Below are 5575 nucleotides of genomic sequence, written 5' to 3' on the forward strand. Positions count from 1 at the left end.
ACCTCAATATCGGTTGCACAGACTGTCTACACTAGCCATATTCTCCATGGTTCATTTTTCGCTCGCGGAGCCTTCGCCGAACGTCGACGGGGCGACGCCGATTTTGCCCCGGTTGCTCATTGTATATCGTATTTTCTCTTTTATCTTCCACTCGCCGCGTTTGTCTCGTTTGTTTTCTGTTTCTTTTACTAAATCATCGGGGCCGATCGGGGCTAGCCCCGAAATTATGACGACACAATGCCGACGTTTCTTACAACAACGTGTTGACATATTCACGCATTCCTTCTCGTTCGTTGGTTGCTTGAAGACTGATAGTTTCCTCGCCTTCGTTTTTGTCGCTTGTTTCGCTATTTGAATCAGTTAGAGACCTTTAGTCCATTTGCTTTCGATTTTCCACATTCCTTTTGAGCTCCTCACTTCTTTCCGGCTTCGCATTTCTTAGCCTTAGACCTCATAATGAATAAGGTTGATGCACTACTTCGCACTCCGTTTTCGCAGGTGCCGCTGGAACAAAAATTAGAGGTACAACGTCTTGGTCCTTATCAACCAAAAAATTGTTCACTGGAACAATCCCATGACGGAGGAAAGCGTCGGCGTACATTCTGCGCAGGAACTTGGTATAAAAAACACGAATGGTTGTGTTACAGCGAGGACAAAAATGCACTTTTTTGTTTTTATTGCCTACTTTTTGCTACCGCCCGTGACTCACGTTGGTGTAAATTTGGTTTTAGAGATCTTAAACATCTTTCCGAGCGTGTCAGGGATCATCAATCTTCTATGGAGCATCTGGACAATGCAGTAAAATACCGAACATTCGGAAATGTTAATATTGCAGCACAGTTGGAGGAAGGACGCGCGGTTTCTATTCGTCGGCACAACCAAAACGTCGAGAAAAACCGCCATGTTCTCGGTCGATTGATATATGTTTTGAAGTTCATTGGTTGTCACGAGCTATCCCTCCGTGGGCACGATGAACGGGCTGGCTCTTCTAATAGAGGGGTATTTTTGGATATGGTGGAATACACCGCATCCCTAGATACAGTATTGAGAGATCATCTTGATGCCGCAACTGTTTCGAAAGGGACATCTAAGGATATCCAAAATGATTTGCTCGACTCAATGTATAAAATTTATTTACAACATTTGGCTCTGGAAATTGAGAATTGTCAGTTCCTTTCGATTCAGTCTGAAGAGACAACTGACATCACGTGCGTTTCCCAACTGGCTGTGATTTTTCGGTTTGTGAAAGATGGTAAACCTACCGAGAGATTTCACAGCTTTGTACCAATCGTTGATCGCACGGCTTGCGGGATATCGGCTGTACTGAAAGAAGTGTTACAGCCTTACAACGCGAAGTCAAAATTGATAGCTCAAACTTATGACGGCGCAGCAGTCATGAGTGGGTCGAAACATGGTGTTCAAGTTTATATAAAAGAAGATTTTCCTCATGCGCATTTTTTACATTGTTATGCACACCAATTTAACCTCGTTATTAAAAATATGTGTCTTGATACCCCTCTCGTCCGTATATTTTTTGCAAATGTTTCGGGATTTTCTTCATTTTTTTTCCGTTTCGCCGAAGCGCTCTGACCTCCTTCGCGAGATATGTAGCCGCCGTCTCCCAGCTTGTGCACCAACACGTTGGAACTTCCAATCACGCGTGGTGCAGGGCGTGTCCGAAATTAGGTCTGAGCTCATTGAGTGTTTCAATGGCATTCAGAGCTCCCCGGTTTGAGACGAACGCTCTGTGAGGGAGGCGGCAGGTCTAAAGCGTCTGCTAGAAGATGGTGAGTTTTCCATTTTTCTCGCGTTTTTCTCCACAATATTCTATCACGTGGATGTATTATACGGCGCATTGCAGTCAAGGCTAATGGATGGAGCGTCTGTGCAGTCGGGTATTTCAGACTTCTGCGATGCTGTATCTCGTATCCGGGAAACAATAAAATACGACGACACATGGAGTGCTTCTTTACGCCGCGGGCAAACAACGCAGCGTTTGATTTTGTCTGCAAAGGAATGCTGTGACATTCTGGTGAATCAAATAGGCGATCGTCTGCGCACTGAACACCTTGCCGCGTTCTCTTTGATGAACCCCAAAAATTTTTCAAAATTTGCACGTCAATTTCCCATCCATTTGTTGGCTACTGTCTCCAAAGTTTACCCCATGATAAACGTGGGTAAATTGGAAATTGAATTGCGATGTATATACACCAATCAAACTTTTTTGAACATCACATCAACTTGCGCGCTCTATGGGTTCCTCATAGATAACACTCTAGTAACTACCTTTGCGGCGTCTGCAAAATTTCTGGACATCATTTTGACGACGCCTATTTCTCCGCCGACGCAGAGCGAACATTCAGCACGCTGAAGCGTATTAAAACGTATCTCAGAAACACAATGAAGCAAGATAGATTAAATTCCTTGGCTGTTTTATCCATTCACAGAGACGTTATTTCTGGGATGCATGACTTTAATCAGCGCGTTATTGAGCATTTTGCTTCCAAGAAACCGCGGCGTGTTGCATATATGTTCAAGCAGTAGAAGTCCAGCAGCATATATATCTATGAGTGAGCGACGCATGTCCTTATCTTTGCATTAACTTTCCTTTCTTCATAGTAACATTTTAAACCTTATTTTAGGTTTTGTCTGCTTTCCCGAAGTTTCTGTTAATATGTCATTGTATTTATCTGGGTAAATATTGCCTTTCCTTTTGAAAAAGGTTTCAAAATAAACTATGTCTATATTTATTAATCCCTTGACTTGGACCGGTTTTAAAGACACTTTCTTATCGTTAAAAATTGTCGCTTTTGCCGATTGGTTGTTACCGATGGAATGGTTTTTATACTCATAAAATGATGGGAGAACTTACAGCGCTCATCCTGTCCCCGTAGATGGGGGTGACTTGGTCCCGCAGTAGCTTGCCCCGGTTGTCAAAATGACCACGCACCCCACTGGTTATTTGAATATATATAATACTAAAAATATATATAATTGAATGTTGTTTTTTTGAATGTGTACCTTACCTACATTTTTTCTTAGTTACTAAGAGTTCATGATATCAAACGAATGTCGAACATATTTTATCGCAATTTTACAAGATCTTTACTATATATAAGCATCGTTTTTCGGGCTTTTGTATGATTTTGGTATCATTTCGTATTATTATGTATTTGGTTGAGAAAAAAAAATTTGTCTAACTCGAATTAAGAAATGCCTGAGACTAACGACTCGGAAACCTCTTTATCATAAATTGCAATGTCTATTTACAATCTTTTCTTTGTGCAAAATTTTTTCCGCAAGATGACGTATTTGAGTTGAATAGAAACTTTATCATAAGACTCGGTCGCGGAGTCGGTAGCGCAACATATTTGTATTGGAGTTAAAATGTAAAATTCTACTCTGCGCAAAATAGAACTCTGTCGAAGTCACCCAAGATATACAAGCGCCCAAGAGTTTGGATGAAGCATTGATTGGTAGAAAACCAAAACCTCTGGTTATCGGTGAATCAGTCGCTCACGAACACAGCAAAATAGTGTGTTTTGGGGGCAGAATACCAATGTTTGATCAGAATTTACAGATCTCTTGCTTTTAAGTCCCTAAAAGCAATTTTGAATGAAATTTTATCTTGTTGTCGGAAAGTGATTTCAGACAATATCTATCGAACGTCACGTTTGAAATACTGCTGATTGCGTTCGCCACGTTGTGTGTGTTCACTAACCCTACCTCTGACATCTCTGAATTCAGTGCTGAATTCTATCAATAAATAAAAATTGTAACCGGATAACTACTATGTTTTGAGAGAGAGGTGGAGGGGGTGTTCTTTGGCGATGGCTTTCTACAAAATCAAAGAGTTAATGGATTTATAATTTTCATATATGTAATAATAGATATGCATCATTTTTGCATATTATTGGTTATTATTAGCGTTATACATGGGTCTACCAGGTCAGTTCATTTGCGGCTGTTACATGACTAGAAATTCCCAAAATATCGAAATACTGAATTATTAATAAACAACCATTTCATAGATTTTTTCCAATTTACAACCAAATAACACCGCATTTTGAACGATTTGAAACTTAAGCTAATGGCGGCAGAGCGTCAATAGATTGATTTGAAAAAACGTAAAATCTACTTGTATTTTAAGGTTTGAAGCTAGATTAAAAGTAGGACATGTATGGACGAAAGATTAGATAGAAGAGCGCACAAATAATGAGCAACTCATATACGATCATGGCTCAAACCAACTATTATTTGGGTCTGCAGAACGTTTTTTTTTATTATTCTGTGTTTGACATGTCCTGATGCAACGTGCTGTCCAATCCTTATGCGTGGTTATGTTCATTACGCAAATGAGGTGTCCACTGGTACCAGCGTAACCGATACTAATGAGCGCCTTGGGAAAAATTACTGGCAACTGATTGCAGAGAGTGACAAGTACACTGCACGCGATAATAATTATCTCTCTACGGCAGAATGAGTGAAAACTGTCATTTTTCGACGACTCGAAGTTGAATTCCATTGGGAGGAAGAAAGAGAAAGTGAACTTCGAGAGAAAATAAAAGAAATCGTATGAATCAAGCATAACGTCAAAAACTTCAGGAAGTTAAGAGTATTCAACAGAATGACAATGCCGCGTAGATAGATACTGGTATAATCCAACAATTGCGACAAGAAAAATTATATTATAGTTTATCAGTCTGTTTCTAATATATATTTCATGATGTTAGTATTATGCTTTCGTAACGGTACGATAACGTGTTTTTAAATTTTCAAATATAAATATTATCTTAGGCAAGCATTGCTGAATTAACAGTTTAAACCATTCTTTTCAAAGTAACTTCCATATATATGTGCAAGTGTTTGAATTGTTAAAATCACCATACAATAAATATTTTGTGCTTAGAAGGCAGTTAATATCTATAGACCAGTCCTGATTTCCTCCTTAGTTCATTACATAGGATTTATCAATTTGCAATCAAGATTTGCACCATCTTTATATAAATTTATTATGAACTTGTGCAGACAGTGAAAATTAAAAAAAGGGAAAAAATTTATTTTGTAAAAATAGAACACAAAAATTAGTTCGTTTAACTGGTGGGACTGGTGCGTTTTGTCGATTACAAAGTCGCGCTGTTAGGAAGTATGGTGTTGTCTTGCATAGATATTACTTACGACTTTCCACAGGATTTAAATGTTATTACTGTAAAACGGCGTCGATTTTCCTATTTTTTCATGATAATGGTGAAGATTTTTACCTCTTCTATGAATCCATATATTTGCCAATATAATATTGACAATTACAATATCAATAAGTGATTTCTCTAAAACAAAATACAGGGAAATGCTACTTTATTGTTGCTATTTTCATCACATTGTGTGATTGATTCCAGCAGGCTGACTCCGATGACTCATTTATCAACGCTCTAATATTGTTTGCACCTTTGCACAGTGGTTTGTAATACCCTATTAGCATTTGTCGATTTTAACCAAAATAGGATAAAATCCGCATAATTTTTCTGCCACATGTTCAAAATTCGTTAAAAAATCGAACCTTTTGTTTACCTATTTT

This window comes from Styela clava, chromosome 9 (genome assembly GCF_964204865.1).
Source record: "Styela clava chromosome 9, kaStyClav1.hap1.2, whole genome shotgun sequence".
NCBI classification, from domain to species: domain Eukaryota; kingdom Metazoa; phylum Chordata; class Ascidiacea; order Stolidobranchia; family Styelidae; genus Styela; species Styela clava.